General features: G+C 44.7%; 1 long non-coding RNA gene across 1 annotated transcript; it reads left to right on the top strand.

The window, feature by feature from the left end:
• The first annotated feature begins 648 nt into the window (after window positions 1-648).
• LOC113935040 lies at window positions 649-16,591 on the top strand. The gene is made up of 8 exons (XR_003523866.2): window positions 649-787; window positions 1,085-1,169; window positions 5,350-5,890; window positions 7,133-7,328; window positions 7,735-7,946; window positions 9,031-9,117; window positions 12,466-12,566; window positions 16,267-16,591. It is a non-coding gene; the product is annotated as an uncharacterized LOC113935040 (long non-coding RNA).
• Window positions 16,592-16,661: the final 70 nt, after the last annotated feature.

Here is a 16,661-nt window from a genome sequence, read left to right on the forward strand (position 1 = left end):
GTAAAAAAAAAAAATCTCTTTAACTGCTTTCTCATTGATTTGCCTCTCTCGCTCCTTTTTGTGTGTTGGCTTTGCTGTTGGATCTCCAGGATCTTATAATTCCCTTTCTAGTATGATGGGATTAGAAGAACTCTGAGCTGAGGTCACCTGGCTGGCTTAGTTGATAGAGCATACGACTCTTGATCTCAGGATCATGAGTTCAAGCTCCATATTGGGCATAGAGCTTACTTTAAAAAAATAAATAAACAAAGTAAAAGAATTCTGAGCTGGAAGTCAGATCTGGGTTCTAGAATTATTAACACTATCTCACAGGATAATCTTGAGCAAGTCATTTTCTCTACATGTGCCTCAGTTTCCTTGTTTGTAAAATAAAGATAATTATACCTCCCATACGGGGGTGTTATGAAGATTAAATGTGATTCACATCCAAAGCACCTAGCAGAGTGCCTGACAAATAAGAGAAACTCAATGTATATTTATTTATTATTGATGAAATTCATCATTGATGAATGATGAAAGAAATTTTTATCAGCTGTTTTCCTACTAACTTCTGGTTCTTGTGATGGTTCTTTTTTTTTTTTAAGATTTTATTTATTTATTTCACAGAGACAGCGAGAGAGGGAACACAAGCAGGGGTAGTGGGAGAGGGAGAAGCAGGCTTCCCGCCGAGCAGGGAGCCCGATGCGGGGCCCGATCCCAGGACCCTGGGATCATGTCCTGAGCCGAAGGCAGACGCTTAACGACTGAGCCACCCAGGCACACCTCCTGTGATGGTTCTTGACATTAGGTATGTGGTGGGGGTCGGGGTGGGGGAAACTGGAGTTTTCCTGCTCTTCAGTAAAGTCACTGAAGGCAGGAACTGTGTGTGAGCTCCCTTAGGTATGTCTCCCTCCTAGTGTGCCTGTATGGAGGTGATACCTAGTAAGCCCATGCCGGGTGAATGAGTTTTGTTGAACTATGGATAAGTGATTACACCATTGCCTCCAATGGGCTGAACACTGAGGTGACCACGGTGATGACTATATACCAGAGTTGGGTTGTTTAACCTCCAAGAATTAGACTATTTTTGTTTTTCTGGTTCCAGGGTGTGAGGCACCATTTCCAAGGAGTGGAAGTCAGTGTTGGTACTTTGCTGACCTAAAGTGTGAGAGGACCCTTCTGCTCACCAGGTAGATGGCTTTTGGCCTCCAGGCTGACTTTGGCTAACAAACTTTCTACTTGGGTATTCAAAGCAATGAGTCTTTCTAGCAAATCATAAGGAACTGTGGTTGGGCTTGAGTTAGACATTGAAAGACTTGGTTTCAAGTCCTGAATGTGCCAGTCAGCAGGGCTGAGTGACAGAGTAGAAAGAGCATGGGCTTTGTAGTCCAACAGCTCTGGCTTCAAACCTGGGCTTGCCAGGAAGGCTTTGGATACCTTAGTCAACCATCCCAAGCCTCAGTTTCCTCATCTGCAAAATGGGAACCATAGTCCTCCCACTCTCTCTTCCTGTCTCCTTCCCTCACAGGGTTATTGGGGAATTGATTAGGGTAAAGGTTGAGAGGTTAGGGTCTGGAGGCAGACTCCGTGGACTCCCATGACTATGAGCTAGTTATTTAAACTTTTTGTGCCTCTGTTTCCCCATCTGTAAAATGGGGACGATAATATGTCCTTACTGTATATGCTTATTATGAGGAATAACTGGATTAATTAATGTGAAATGCTTAGAAGAGTGCCTGGCATAAGATAAGCAATCAACTACAGCAAGTAATAATAGCTGTTATGATGATGATCATCATCATCAAGAGAATTAAATGAAGGTAGAGTTGTTTGCTAATTCCAGAGCCACAAATCTCAGGTTTCATTACTAAAGTAATAGGCCTTTCCCCATGCCCACCCAGCTCTATTTTTCTGGCCTCTCTGGAATCCTGGGAAATTTCTCGGCATGGAGGGAGCACTTGCTTGACTTGTATGCTTCTGGCTCCTGTGGCTGAGAGCTGGTGGTCTTCTTCCAGGTCCCAACTTGTGCTCCCCTGGTGTTTTGGCCTGTCGTGTTTGGAGTCCATGTTCCCGTCAGTGCAAGTCCTCATTGTGCTAACCAAAGCACTTCCCACCATGTGTTTACACGGTTCCTGGGAGTGGGAGGGAACTGGCCCCAGACCAGCACCACAGGCTACAGAGGAGAAACTGGGGTGCCAGCACCTCTCTTACTGTGAGCCACATTCTGATACTCCACCCTGGGAAGCAGGGTGGCCATGGAGTTAGTGGCAAGAAAGACCACACACCTGGAAGCTGAGTGTGGGGCTTGAGGTCTGACCAGCCCGTGTCTGAGTCTCAGCTATCCCTTTCCGTAGCTGTGTTACATTGGTTCATGGACTTCTGTTTGAGCCTCAGCATGTTCATCTATAAATGGGCCTGATAATACCGATTCCATAGAGTTGCGGTGAGCATTGTATGTGATGGTTCAGTGTCTGCCACACGGCAACGGTTCTAAAAATGCGAACTAAAGCCAGTTGGCAAGGGGTCAGCAAACCTGGGTCCTGATAAAATGGCTGCTACCATTGTTCTGTAAGGCCATGGGCAAGTCAGTTAATTCCTCTGGGTGGTAATTTTCTTCATTTGTAAAGTGGGTGTGGTGGCTTGCTACCATGTCAACTCAGCTAAGCTGGAATCCTGGTTCCCAGAACTCCCTTCCTGGTGGATCCCATTTAGACTTGGCCACAGGGCACGTGTGTGCTAGCTTTGGAGGTGGAAGCGAAGCAGGAACCATTTTCAAGCTGTAGCAGGCACTGTGGCGGCACTCACACGTTGCTGCTGACCTGCTAGCTCAGCTAGTCGGTGGAGCTGGGCCCACAGCGCCTTCAGCTCCTACAGTCCTCCTGTCGCTTTGTCAAGTCCTGGCCGCAGGGTGTGCAGTTACATGCAAAGGGCGCAGCTTCTCCTGGGGGTCATCCGTGACACTGAGGTTGGAGGTGGTGGAAGACAGATGTGGGTTCCAGCTGATCTCCGTGGGGTCTAGATCTTCCACGTGGGTTCCAGTCTGTCCTTGCTCAGGTCATCTCACGTCCAGCTTTCCTTCCCAACCTCCAGTCCACTGACCTGTATCAACTTGAGGCACGACAGCCAATGCACACTTCTCTGGCATTCACGCACTGCAGAAAGTCTTATTTCTATAACAGATCCCTTATTTTCTCTCAGCCACAGTGACTTCATTTCTCTGCTTCAATTCTCACTGATCCAGTGGGGGACAATGGCAGCCACTTCATGAGGTGGCTTTAAGGATCAAATGAGGTCATGGATGAGAAGTTGCTTTGAAAAGCATAATGTGTATTATGCATACGTGGGCCTTAAAGAATCACATATGGAAAAATTTCTTAGTAAAACAGAAAAGTATAATTCTTTCAATTATTTTTAAAAGCTGAACTCCTCATCTTCCCAGGACCTGCTCCACTGTCCTCTTTCCAATTGCTCAGGCCAAAATTGGGGCTCATCCTTGACATCATTCTCTCCTACACATCCTTTCTTCTGTTCAGACTCCTGTCACTTCTCACGACCTCTACCGCTAACTCCCTGCTCCCAGCCACCATGCCTCTCGTAGAGATTATGTTCTCACTGGCCTCCCTGCTTCCACAAGGACGGGTCCAGTCAGACCTAAGCTGGGTCACATCATGCTCTGCTCACAGCCCTCCAGTGGCTTTCCCCCTCCATGATGCCACAGGCCCTTGTTGCTTACTGCTTCTCTGAGCTCATTCCCTCCCACCATCTCTCTGGCTCTCTGTGCTCTGGCCACACTGGCTTCTTGGCTACTCTTCAAATATGCCAAGTGTGTGCCATTACTTAAAACAGATCAACATTTTTCAGAGAGGAGGAATCAGACATAGGGACGATGGCTGTCTTGTGTTCCTATTGGCTTAGACACATCTGGGGATGTCACTTGCCACCCATACACAAGTATTTACCAGTAAACTATATGACACAGACCAAAGCTGGATGTCATTCTGGAAAGTGCTTTTTACCAGAAATCAAATGCCACTTGAACTTACTATTAGTATTATGACTGTTAGTATTAACAGTATACTAGTTAGTATACTAATACTAACAGTATTAGTGTAATACTGTTAGTATTAGACAACGTAGAATTTAATTATCATAATCCACAATAACATCTCCTGTCTTGTGGCTATTTAGGATTTTCAAAGCCCTTTTGTATCCATTATCTTATTTAAGCTCCACAACAACACTAGCAGCTAGGCGTTTTTCCAATTTTACAGGTAGGAAAACCGAGGCTCTCAGGAATCAGTTGACTCACTTAGAATCAAAGAGCTAGTGGTTGACAAGACTAAATCTAAAAAGCAGGTTTCCTGATGCCACATTCAGCATTCTTGTAAGGAGCTATTTGTAAGGCCAAACTGAATTGTAAGTAGGGTTGGATGGAATGAAAAATTTTGCTTTCTTCATTGCCACCATCCACAATTGAAAATGTTCACCGGATGCCTGGCTGGCTCAGTCGGCGGTGCATACGACTCTTAATCTCAGGGCTGTCAGTTCGAGCCCACATTGGGTGTAGAGATTACTTAAAAAGAAAAATCCTTAAAAAAATGTTCCCACCATGCCCAAGCCCAAAAGCTTACACTTTTTTAAAAATGCAAATATCCCTAGGATTTGTGGTTGAGCCAATTAGCTTGCTTTCCTCCTGAGAGTTTCTCCACAGAGAAAATAATTTTTGTTTTGTGGAAATGAGGACGAGTGAGAATAGAGAAGTGTGGGGAGGCATATGGTTCAGATGAGTTGAGGAAATACATTATCCTTGTTTTATGAATGGGCAATATGACTCAACGTGCTCCAACTAGTAAGTTGACAAGAGCAAATCCATCATACCATGTTTCCCATGTAAATGAGGTATGCTCTGGAGGGAGAATGCCTGCGTCCAATCCCCCCTTCGCCACTTACTAGCTGTGTGACCTTGGGCAAGTCACAGTACCTCTCTGAGCTTAAATTTCCTCATGTTTAAAATGGGGATAATAGGGGCACCTGGGTGGCTCATTTGGGTAAGAGTCTGTCTTTGGCTCAGGTCATGATCCCGGGGTCCTGGGATCGAGTCCCGCATCAGGCTCCCTGCACAGTGGGGAGTCTGCTTCTCCCTCTACCCTTCCCCCCCTCTTGTGATCTCTCTCTCTCTCTCTCTCAATCTCAAATAAATAAAATCTTAAAAAAAAAATAAAATGGGGATAATAACTAATCTATTCTCAGAATTAAATGAGGTGATCTACATAAAGGACCTGGCTAGTTATCATCCTCAAGAGATTTTGACTGTTGTTATTATCATATGAATATTTTTTCCTGTCCTCATGTGTGCTGCTTTTGCTCCAGGTACAAAGACCATGATGGGAGTTGGGGTGAGTGACGCATGGAGAAGGAGGTGAATGCCCCCATTTCCTCAGGGCCCCTCACATTGAGTAAGCCCCTCTCCATTAGGAGGAGGCCTCCAAGAAGTCTGCTGGACCCACTGTCTCCCCATTTTCTATCAGCTAAGTTTCCCTCCTGAGCTTTGGGTAGGGGGGCTGATGAACACAGGAGGAGAGCAGCTTAGGGCCCTGAAGTGGGAGAGGGGTTGTGGGGGGAAGGGCGCGAGGAGAGTGCTGGGTTCCTGTCGGGTGGGATGGAGACACACGCACCCTGTGCTGGCTGTTGGATCCCAGGAATATTGGTGGTTTCTGCATTTACATTCCAGGGTGGGTGGCACAGGGGGCCAGGGACTGTAGGCTGACTGTCATGGAGGGCAAGACGGGCAAGCAGGGGACTGCTATCTTGTTTGTTCCAAGGGCCTGAGGAGCAGAACAGATTGTCTAGAGGTTTTGTGCTCTTTCCCTGGGACGAAGTGTCCAAGGCTTCCAGGTTGTCCAAGCTCCAGGTCAGTGGAGGTGAGGAGGTGTGGGAGGTATGAAGTAGAAAAACCTGCTCCTTTCAGGGAGACATATCTCCTCCTTTCGAGGACGCACGACATTGGGGCTGATGGACCTGCCTAGAGATGAGTGACCCGCCAGGCTCTCCAACCCGTTGAGGCGACTCCCTCTCCTGGGCACAAATGAATAAGAAACAACCAGACTTTAGGCCCCCAGTCGCTTCCCACCCTCAGGATCTCCCAAGGTGCTCCTGGGACATCACCTTGGGCTTTGAGGATAGAGTTTAATTTTGAGGGTTTTTATGTTGTCTTTTTCTTTTGTAATGGTAGAAATATAAGCTATTTATACTATTCAGTAAGAATGAGGGAGAAGATTGTGTTTGGCACAATGTCTACAACAAGAGAGACCTCAGGATCTGACACGTAGCAGTTGTTCAATAAATATTTATTGGATGGCTGAATGAAGTTCATACAGAGGGAAAAAGACTTGCAGGGAAAAAAAAAACACAACAAACTCTAAAATGTTGTTATGGGCTGGTGATAGGATTAGTGGTGATTTTTATATTTTCCCTATCCTCTAGAGCTTTGTATTGTGGTAATAAGATTATTATAGTAACAGGTAATTATGACCAAAAGGAAATTAGAGCGAAAATTAAGGGGGTCATTTTCTTATGAAGCAGAAGCCTGCTTATAGCATCAGCAGCTCAGCTGTGGGAACCAAGCCCTGGGGGGAGGGTTACATTTTTATATCTCTTTCACCTCTGTTCCTTCTCTTCAAAAAGACCTAAATCTCTCCCTACCCCGAGTGGGTGCATGCCAATCCCCTTCTGCCCCGAACTAATCAGTGCCCAATCTAACATCGTGCCAAGATTCTCAAGAGGGAAGATTTTGTAATAGTTAAGACAGGAGGCTTTAGAATAGACAAATTATGCCTTAAAATATACTGTTAATTTTGAAGGGAGCTCCTCATGACATATATATATATATATATATATATATATATATATATATATAATATATTTCCCCCCAAAAGCATTTTCTCCTGACTTTAACATTGGGTTGAGAACTTTAGATAAAGTTTGTAGTCAACAAGCCCTCTTACTGTCTTCTGGCATGGTCCTAAAGATTGACTGTTGTCCCACCAGGGATAGATTAGATTTAGGGAAATCCTCTCCCAGGCCTCCCTGTTCTTTTATGAGGAGTTGGTCCTAAAATATTTGCCCATTATCTTCTAACCCCATCACCCTCCAGGCTCAAATAAAGTGTGCTGAGGAAGCGGTGGCCACTTGAGGATCAGGCCGGAAGAGCCTGGCTCCTGTACTATCAGAAGACAAGATTCAGAGACTAGATGGGATGGCCATCACCCTCTTCATCTCCTGAGATCTGCTTGCAGACTCCACAGGGAGTTAACGGTTGCTATGGTGACACAGGCACACCAGGACCAAAGGTGTTAATTTAAAAAGAACCTCACCCTTCCTTTAAACCACTCAGAAACCCGCTTAGACACAGGATCAGGTTGAGTAGTTGGACTTTGGGGTTTGACAATTCCTAATGTAGGAGATTCCAGGGATGTGTCCTCCACACCAGGGAATTCCCAGTCATCCTTATAAGGGCAACTGCTAGGGGGTCTGGGTTTTATTCCAGGCTCTGCTGAGAAATTATTGGGTGACTCTCCTCAAGTTCCTTTGCTTCTTTGGGCCTCAGTTTCCTCATTTTGTTCCTGCAAAATGGGAACAATGATCCTCACTTCATAGGGTCGTTGTAGAGATGAACCGAGATAAGGCAGGTGAGGGGACCTGACCTAGGGGGATGCTCCATCACTGATCATTTTAACCGCCTCTTTCACCACAAAGCTGCAGGACATGCCCAGTGCACTCAAGGTTGTCAACTGCTGCACCGACCTATTAACTAAGGCCCTCCACACATAGCACCTGAGTCGGGGCTTTTAATGAGTGCCAGGTGACCTCCAGTTTGGCTCTAACAGTCCAGGAGCTCTGAGTCACGTTTCATGCAGGATTTCTTGCAGGAGCATTTTGGGAAGGACTCGCGCTGCTTGCTGCTCAGGGTGAGAGGGGCCACACCCTGGCGCTTGGGAGTTGGTGGCAGTGGTTGCATTTTGTTGTTGGTTTGTTTGTTTTAAAACATCCACATCCTGTCCCACAGCTGGGGCAGAAAATCAAGCTTTAGTTGTGGGATCTTTGTTTACTTTATTCACTGGCTGGGCTGGTCAGGAGTTTACCGGAGGTCAATGCCTTTATGTTGCTTGGATTCTGCGAAGAGACTCCAGCAGTTTCTGGCTGCTAAATCTGCTGGTGTGAAAAAAAGGAACTTAAAAAAAAAAAAAAAGAGGTTGACCCACATGGTCTGGCTGTTTTTAGGAGAAATTCATTTTTGTTTTGCTTAAAAAACAATAACAACACACTCGTAAATGTTTATGTGTTTTTGTTTTGCACAGGCAGCTTTGGCAATGGGAATTTTTGGTAGAAAAAAATTAGAGAAATAAATGTGGCAGCAGTCACAGCTGCAAATCATTGATTCAGCTCCACGTGGGGTGGGAGGGAGAAGAAAAAGAAAAGAGAAAACAAAAAAAAAGAAAGACAAAGAGAAAAAGAAAAAAAAAAAAGATTAGCTTCATTTCCAGAGGACGGGTCCCTTCATTTCTCATGAAGTCTTCCTCACATCCTTCCCCTCAGGATACTTCAGAGGTCCTGAGTGTATTTGATTTGTAAAAGGCTGAGAGCAGACAAAAGAGAGCAGCTCAAAAATATCTCTCAAAATTTAATAACATTGTATGCTATCCATGATAAACCCAATACATGTTCATTAAAGAAAAATGAGAACATATCGAAAAGGAGAAAGGAAGGGAGGCCTGGGTGGCTCAGTCAGTTAAGTGTCTGACTTTGGCTCAGGTCATGATCTCGGGGGGTCCTGGAATCGAGCCCCACGTCGGGCTCCCTGCTCAGCGAGGAGTCTGCTTCTCCCCCTCCCACTCTCTCTGCTGCTCTGCTCTCTCTCAGATAAATAAGTAAAATCTTAAAAAAAAGAAGAAGGGGAAAGAATTCCTGGTCATCCAAACACTATTGTTGACATTTTCGTGTACTTTCTAGCAATCTTTTTGCTTTATATGTTTCCTCATTTGTTTCTTATAGATGTAATGACGGGGAGTGGGCGCTTTTGCACCCTGCATCTCTCACATAACAGATGATAGCATTTATGGAAGCCTTGCTATGTGCCAGGTACTGTCCACCACTACTCAGTAGCCCTCAACCCACCTGACATCCTCACCTGTCCATCATCAGTCCCAGCCACATAAATGTGGTTAAGTTCCTGTTTCTTTGGCATTACCTCATGTGAGAACAGCTGGATGGTTTTACCCAGTTTGAAGGGTATTTGAGGATGCTCTTACTTCAAATGAGCTATAGAACATGGAATTTTCACCATGGGAAGCCTCAGGTGTTTGTGAGGAGGGTGAGGGGTGTAGCTCAGATTTTTATTTCTACCCCGAGGGAGTACTGTGACTCTTCTTTCTGAAAATTTTACTAAGCTGAGTTCAGACATTTACAGTTTTAAAAGTTTGCTATAATTTTATGGATGGGTTCAGTATATTTCAAAATAATCATAATTTTTCCCCCAGGGGGTACATGTAAGAAATTATACCTGGCCTAATGCCCTCAGAAGGCATTGATTCAATGTCAGGAAGAATTTTTTAAAAAGAGAACTTTAGAAGAGTCTAACATGTCAAAATGGGATCTTGTTTGAAATCCAAAGAGGAGATATGCATGAGACTTTTCATGGCAGTAGGCCAAGAGAGGCAGTTTTCCAAGGGCACCTGGGCAGGTGTCCAGCCTAGGAATGTTGAAACACCCAACTTGATAGGCGTTCAGCCTTCAGAACAATGAAACTGAGGTACAAATAGAGGCATCTGTGATGCCAAATGGGAGAGACAGGCATTGGATTAACTTGCAGTGGACATAAAAAACCAATAGTGATGTCCAATAGGCTTAGCCCAAAATTCCTGTGGACAGATGCTCCAAGATAAAATGAATCTGCTTCTCACATGACAACTCTATGTAATAATGATTCAGAATAAGACATGAAGTTGCATTCATATATATCCCAACTCACAGGACAACAAATGTGTGTATAAAAACATTGTTTTCTACCAAGCTGAAAATTACTAGAGGTCTGTTTGAATCATTACAACTCTAAACACTAATTTTCAAATAGCTTCTATATTACATTTAATAATTTATATAAAGCAGCTTGAAATGATAATAAAGACTGCACTTAAAACACTTTACTAAGACTTAGTAAGAAATGCTAGTGGTTCATGACATGGATACCATTATTATCCCTATTTTATAGAGCTGGGCCAGGACTAGAGTGAGGGAAGTGAGTTTCCCAGAGTACAAAATTTAAGGAGACACCCACTCTCAGGCTTCTTAAATTTTGTCAAGCCTACAAGTGAGTGCTTCCTTAAGTGTTGAGCCCTGAGTGCCTCACTTACCTCAAGTTAGTCCTGATGCTTTTATAGGTGAAGGAACTGAGGCTCTAAGAGGCTAATTGTCTCAAGTCCTCACCTAATAAGTGGCAGAGTGAAAACCTGAGCCTGGTCTTGGTTAGCCCCAAGTGATTTCAGTTCTTCATTTACCAAATATGGGCTGAAAGTCTAAGATGGGCGCCACGCAAACACAACTTCTACCCTTCAAAAATTAATAAACATGGAGGGAAACAGACGTATGTGTAATAATATGAACTGTGCATTATCTTAACAGTAGGTATCAATTGGTGTCCCTAAGGGAATGAACATTCTTTGTTTGCAAAAACGTCTTGATAAATTCCTGACGGGGAAAGTCTATGTTGGCCAAAAAATAAAGAACAAATAAAGTGGTTAAGTTGCTCATGGGAAAATGAGAAATAGAAGAAGGAGAAGAAGAGGAAGAAGGGGAGGGGGAGATGGAGGAGTAGGAAAAGCTGGGGGGAAGAGGAGGGAAGGGAAGAGAAGGGGAGTAGAGCAGAGATGGGAGAGATGAGAGGATCCAATGAGCTGGTGTGAGGTTGGGGATTGTGCAGGAAGAAATGGCACTAAGAAACTTAAAACAATATTTTAAGAATAGAAATGCCACTGCCTGCATTTCCCCCCGTCCCCGGCCCCCACTCCAAGTAGGCAAGTAGTCTTCTGTACCACAAATGCTTACTCTAAGGAAGGGTTCCTATTGGAAACTTAGAATGGGCACGGGACCACTGCCAGCCCATGTTGAACATTTGTACAAATTGGTAAAAGGAGCCCCTTCTGGGTGGGTGCAGAAGGTGAGCAGGGCACAGGCTGGTTTTTTTCAACCTCTTTTCCCCGCTAGCTTGGTGGTGCCCTTGAGCAGGGCACAATCTATATAGCCTTATATGGTGGCTCTTGTCATATTGGGGTCAACGTTGTGCAGACCAGAGGCAGCATGCCTAAAAGCGGGAGGTGCAGCTGGGGGACAAGGAAAATACAGATCCCTGGGAATTCACAGAAGCCATAGGAAAGGTTTCAGATTTCCACAGGGCACAAAACTGGAATTCAGTGAACCTTATCCAGCTCTACGGCACTAAGATCTGGATTGCCGGTATAGACACACAACTACACCATAACATGGTATGTGTGTTGATGGAAGTAGGTACAAAGTGCTGTGGTGTACAACAACTAATCCTGCTTGGGAAAGCTGGGAGGCTTCCCAGTGGAGGTGGCATTTAAGATGCTATTCAAAGGCTGAGCTTGCTGAAAAGATGGTGTGCTAGGGCCCTGGGGTGAAATTCAGTTTGGTTGTAGCAAGCCTTGTGTATGGGGAAGTGGCATGGCATGGGAATGGAGGAAAGCCCCAGCTGAACTATTAAGGGTCATAAGTGCAAGGTTTTGCACTTTCTGCTCCTGTAGGACCATAGAAACCACTGGAAAATGGCTAAGTAATTAGCAAGTTTTTCTCTGGCTTGGAGGAAGAGGACGGAGCAGGGTGGGAAGGTTTGCCATGTTCCGGGTGGTTCAGGATGAGACCAGAACTAAGGTAATAGCAGCAGGGATGAAGAAAAATATACTCCTTTAAGCAGAGGGTTGCCAGGACTTGGTGGGAGTCCTATTGGTCACAGCTGGATGGAATTTTCTAGTTTGGGCCACTGGGCACATTACTGCTTTCCAGTCCCCAAACCAGAGTGCTCACTGCTGTGTGTTGAGGGTCTCACCCCCACCCCATGCCTTGTGCTGAGGACAACAGAGAAGTTGTTTCTTTGTATCCTGGACCCAGGGTCAAAGAAAGGGGAGCAGCCAAGGGCAGGGAAGCTATGCACAACTTGGCTTTTTCTTGTACATTCAGGGCAGAGTAGCATCAGATCAATCTGGAAAGGGCTTTCCAGAAGGTGGCTGATGGAGCAGGGAGTAGGCAGAGAGTGAGAAGGAGTCCTTCTGTGTACCTCCACCAAATTCCCAAGAGCAGAGCAAGTGAGCTGAGCCAGCACTTGGCATGAACATGGAAGAATGCCACTAGCACTGAATCAGTTGAAGAATGTCCAGATAGTAGAATAATAACTGAATCCCTCTCTCCCCTTTCTAGTGCCCTATCTTTGTGGGTCAGCCTGAGACAAGGCTTTGTTCCAAGGGGCTCTCAGGAGCAGGAAAGGCCATCTGAGGTCTGAAGTTACAGGATCCTCTAAGGTGAGTGCTGTAGTTTTGACAGGTAATATTTCTCCCATTGTACAGATGATGATATTCAGGTCCAGAGAGACTATGTAACTTGTTCAAGGTCCTCCAGGCAGCAAGGCCTAAAGCCAATAATGACAGGTCCATCTCTGGGGGTGGGTACTATGGCCAGGCATTGTTCTCAGCATCGTGTTTTTTTCTTTCCAGTTTGATTGAGATATGATTGATATATAACATTGCAGTAATCCAAGGTATACAAAATAATTATTTGATATCTCAATATATTATGAAATGATTGCCACAATAATTTCAGTTCACATCCATCACCTCACATAGTGACAATTTCTTTTTCCTTGTGATGAGAAGTTTTAAGATATACTCTCTTAGCAACTTTCAAATATACAATACGGTACTATTAATTATAGTCACCATGCTGTACGTTACATCCCCAGGACTTATTTATCTTATAACAGGAAGTTTATACCTTTTTTTAAGTAAGCTCCACACCTAGTGTGGAGCCCAGTGTAGGGCTCGAACTCACAACCTTGAGATCAAGACCTGAGCTGAGATCAAGAGTCAGACACTTAACCAACTGAGTCAGCCAGGTGCCCCAGAAGTTTATACCTTTTGACCACCTTCACCCATTTCATCAATCCGCCACCCCTGCTTCTGAAAACACCAATCTGTTCTCTGTATCAGTGAGTTTGGTTTCTTAGATTCCACAAACAAGTGAGATCATACTGTATTTATCTTTCTCTGTCTGACTTATTTCACTTAGCATAATGCCCTCAAGGTCCACCCATGTTGTCACAAATGACAGGATTTCTTTATTATTTGTGGTTGAATAATGTTCACATTTTCTTTAGCCATTCATCTGTCAATGGACACTTAGGTTGTTTCTATGGCTTGGCTCTTGTAAATAAGGTTGCACTGACCATGAGGTTGCAGATATTTTGAGATGGTGATTTTGTGCCCTGGTTTTCAGCATCTATTTGAATCATGTCATCCCTGTGACATTGGCACTTGCTTTATCCCCATTTTACAGATGGAAACCAGGATACAGAGAGCTTAAGTAACTTGCTCAGGGTTACAAATCATATGTATGGAGCTGAAATTCAAATCCAGGCAGTCTGGTGTCAGAGCGGGCAACCATGTTGCTCCTTTGAGTTCAGCACCAGCAAAGTCTGGTCTTTTCAATATATTAACAGTCAGTTCTTGGCATACAGATGCCAATAATTTCATAAACAAGGGATTTCAAAGGCATACCTCTAGGGAGCTCATTTCAGCCACATTGTAGGAAATAAATTGCTGGAGTTTAGTGTCTTAAATTCAGATCACAAGCACAGTATTAACAGTGGGGTGGAAGTATTAGTAGTATTCATCTTATTAAATGAACTTCTGTTTCCTGGAATTAGACGGCATTCCCATACACATACAGATAGCCTGGGATGGTTCATGGAGAAACTGTAAGTATACTTCCTAATGCAACTTTTTTAGTTATAAAAACTATAGAGATGAAGTCAGTGGGTAAGCAGTCTGCATTTCACTACCCCTAAAAACAAAGCATTCTTTTATTTGCCCAACTGTAGAGTCATTATATCACTCCCTTCCCAATCTAGTGCCAATGAGACACACAAAGATTGGACAAAGAAGTGGCATTTAGTGGACAAAGTGGCCATGACCCAGAATACTGGAAGGGAAGTGGCCATGACCCAGAATACTGGAAAATGACACTGCCTTTCTTCTACTTTTGGGATTGAGATTGAATCCAGTGGTAGACTGACTCCAAAAAAAAAAAAAAAAAAAAAAAATGCCTGCAGTTCTTCAAGTGTTTTGCAATGTGACTTTGTCAGCCATTAAGAGATGGAGTCTTTTTCCCTACCCATTTTGAATCTTGTTTTCTTCTGAATTGGTTTGGCTGGTAGAATGGGACAGAAGAGATGGTATGTCAGTTTGAAGCCTAAGGTCCTGCACACTTCTGCTCTTCTCTTGCTCTTCTGCCTTCAGCATGAGAACAGTATTGACCTAGGCTCTGGGAGATGGGACACTATGTGGGCCAGACCTGAGTCATCATCCCAGCTGAGGCCATCCTAGATCAGCCACTTCCAGCAGACTTGCCATCTGGCAGCAGGCACATGAGCAAGCCCAGCGGACATTATGCGAGCCCATTTCAGATCAGCATAGTTGTTCAGCCAGCCCTGAAATGCATGAGAAACAATAAGTGGTTGTGATTTTTAAGCCACTAATTGTTGGAGTGGTTTGTTATGCAGCATTCTTAGTGGGAACAGATAAATGATAAAAGTAACCAAAGGCAAATCTCACAGTGATACAGGAAGTCTGTTCACCTCCAACATGCCCTCTTTCCTGTGTGCCTGCTTACTTCTTTTGCATTTGCATCCAATAGCGGCTACAGCCCCACCCTCGCCCAGACCCCCAGAAGTCAGGCCATGAGTTACCTACTTGGAAAAGGTGGCCAATTCTTGCATTACAAATGTATAGAGGAAACCACACTCGTGCTCTCCTAGCCCAGAAAAACAAGTCACCGACATGGAAGAAATCCAGACCTTTCTGCCTTATTCCTGTGCTTATATTTTAATCCATTTCCTCTCAATTCCCAACCCTGGCTCCACTTCTGGTTTAGAGAGGGCTATAGCAGAGAGTTTAGAATCAAGAAACCTGGAGTTGCACAGATCTGGATTTAAACTCTAGCTCTGCTGCTTACTAGCTGTGTGTCCTTGGAAATGTCTCTTAACTCACTGAGCCTCAGTTTCTTTGTACTAAAAGTGGGGATGATACTCTCTATCTCTAGGGTATTGTGAAGATTAAGTGAAATATGTATTTAGGACATATTAAGTGCTCAATAAATAGTAGTTTTGACTAACTGGTTGATTACCCAACCCATTCTCTGCAGTTCCTAACTCTGGGGCTCCCTTTCAGAACTCTGGTTCAGATTCAGACAGCCCTCTCCCCCCCCAACCCCCCCGCCCGCGTGCCCCAACAGTACTCCCATGGAACCTGGTCGCTTAGGACCTGAGCCCAATCTCCAGTCCCTGTGAGCCCCCGGGCTGATGTACTAGTGTGCCCTGGTACAGATTCACTCTGGAATGGCACAGAATGGAGTCAAAGCCCTGTTGCAAGTGGGTCAGTGGGCAAGCCCACCTCCCCCAAACCCCCAAGCTCTGCTGACCACTTGCTATTATTTTCACATGATGCAATGTTCCCTCTCCCCTTTGGAGCAGTATTAAGTTTCCTTCCATTCCCATACACTTCAGAGACTGCTGCCCCTCTCACATTTCAGACGCTGACCCGCTCCTTTGCACTTTTCCCCTCTGCTTGTCTGGAGACCTGCATAATGAAATTCAGACAGCGGTGACTGCTGGGCTCTGTCTAACTTCCCCTCAGTATGGGTGACGAGGACTGGGCTGCTGGGCCTTGCAGGGAGCGTGCTCCTCCAATGGCCTAGACACAGTCCGGGGCCAGAGGGAGCCTGGTGACTTCATTTCTTTTTGTCAGATCAGAGGTTCCTCGCTCTGAAGAGAAAGGCAAACACTTTTGATCTGACTGCGGGGGGAGGGGCGGGGCGGTGGATACATGCAATATATAAAATGAAATAAGCTTTCCAAAAACAACAAGGCTGAATCATAATAACTTACATTTGGGGCACACTGTAGCTTAGAAAGCGCTTTTCACGGGGTGTCTCCTTCGATTCTCACAGCAGCCCTGGGAGGCAGGCGGGACAAGGATTAACATCCCTTTTTAACCATGAGGTCACACGGCAAGTTGGGTGACAGAGTCCCAGCCCACACGCAGGTCTCTGGACCCCACACCCAGCGCTCCATCCTCTGTTTGATGCTGTCTTCTCTTGCATTTCACCCCATGACTTCAGCCCAACATTTGTAAAACTTTCCCATAGAAACATCCCTGATGCCGGAGGGGAATGAACATCCTGGAAATGCAAAATTACTACCAGATTCTGTGTTTTATCTAAATAAAAAAATTCATTCAAACTATGAATTCTAATTCAATAATTGTCATATTTATATTAAATATAGTTTTATAGTCTTAGTATACAAGTAAGGTTTTATTGCAGCTTCTTTCAGACAAAATGTT

Source organism: Zalophus californianus, chromosome 4 (assembly GCF_009762305.2).
Source record: "Zalophus californianus isolate mZalCal1 chromosome 4, mZalCal1.pri.v2, whole genome shotgun sequence".
Lineage (NCBI taxonomy): Eukaryota > Metazoa > Chordata > Mammalia > Carnivora > Otariidae > Zalophus > Zalophus californianus.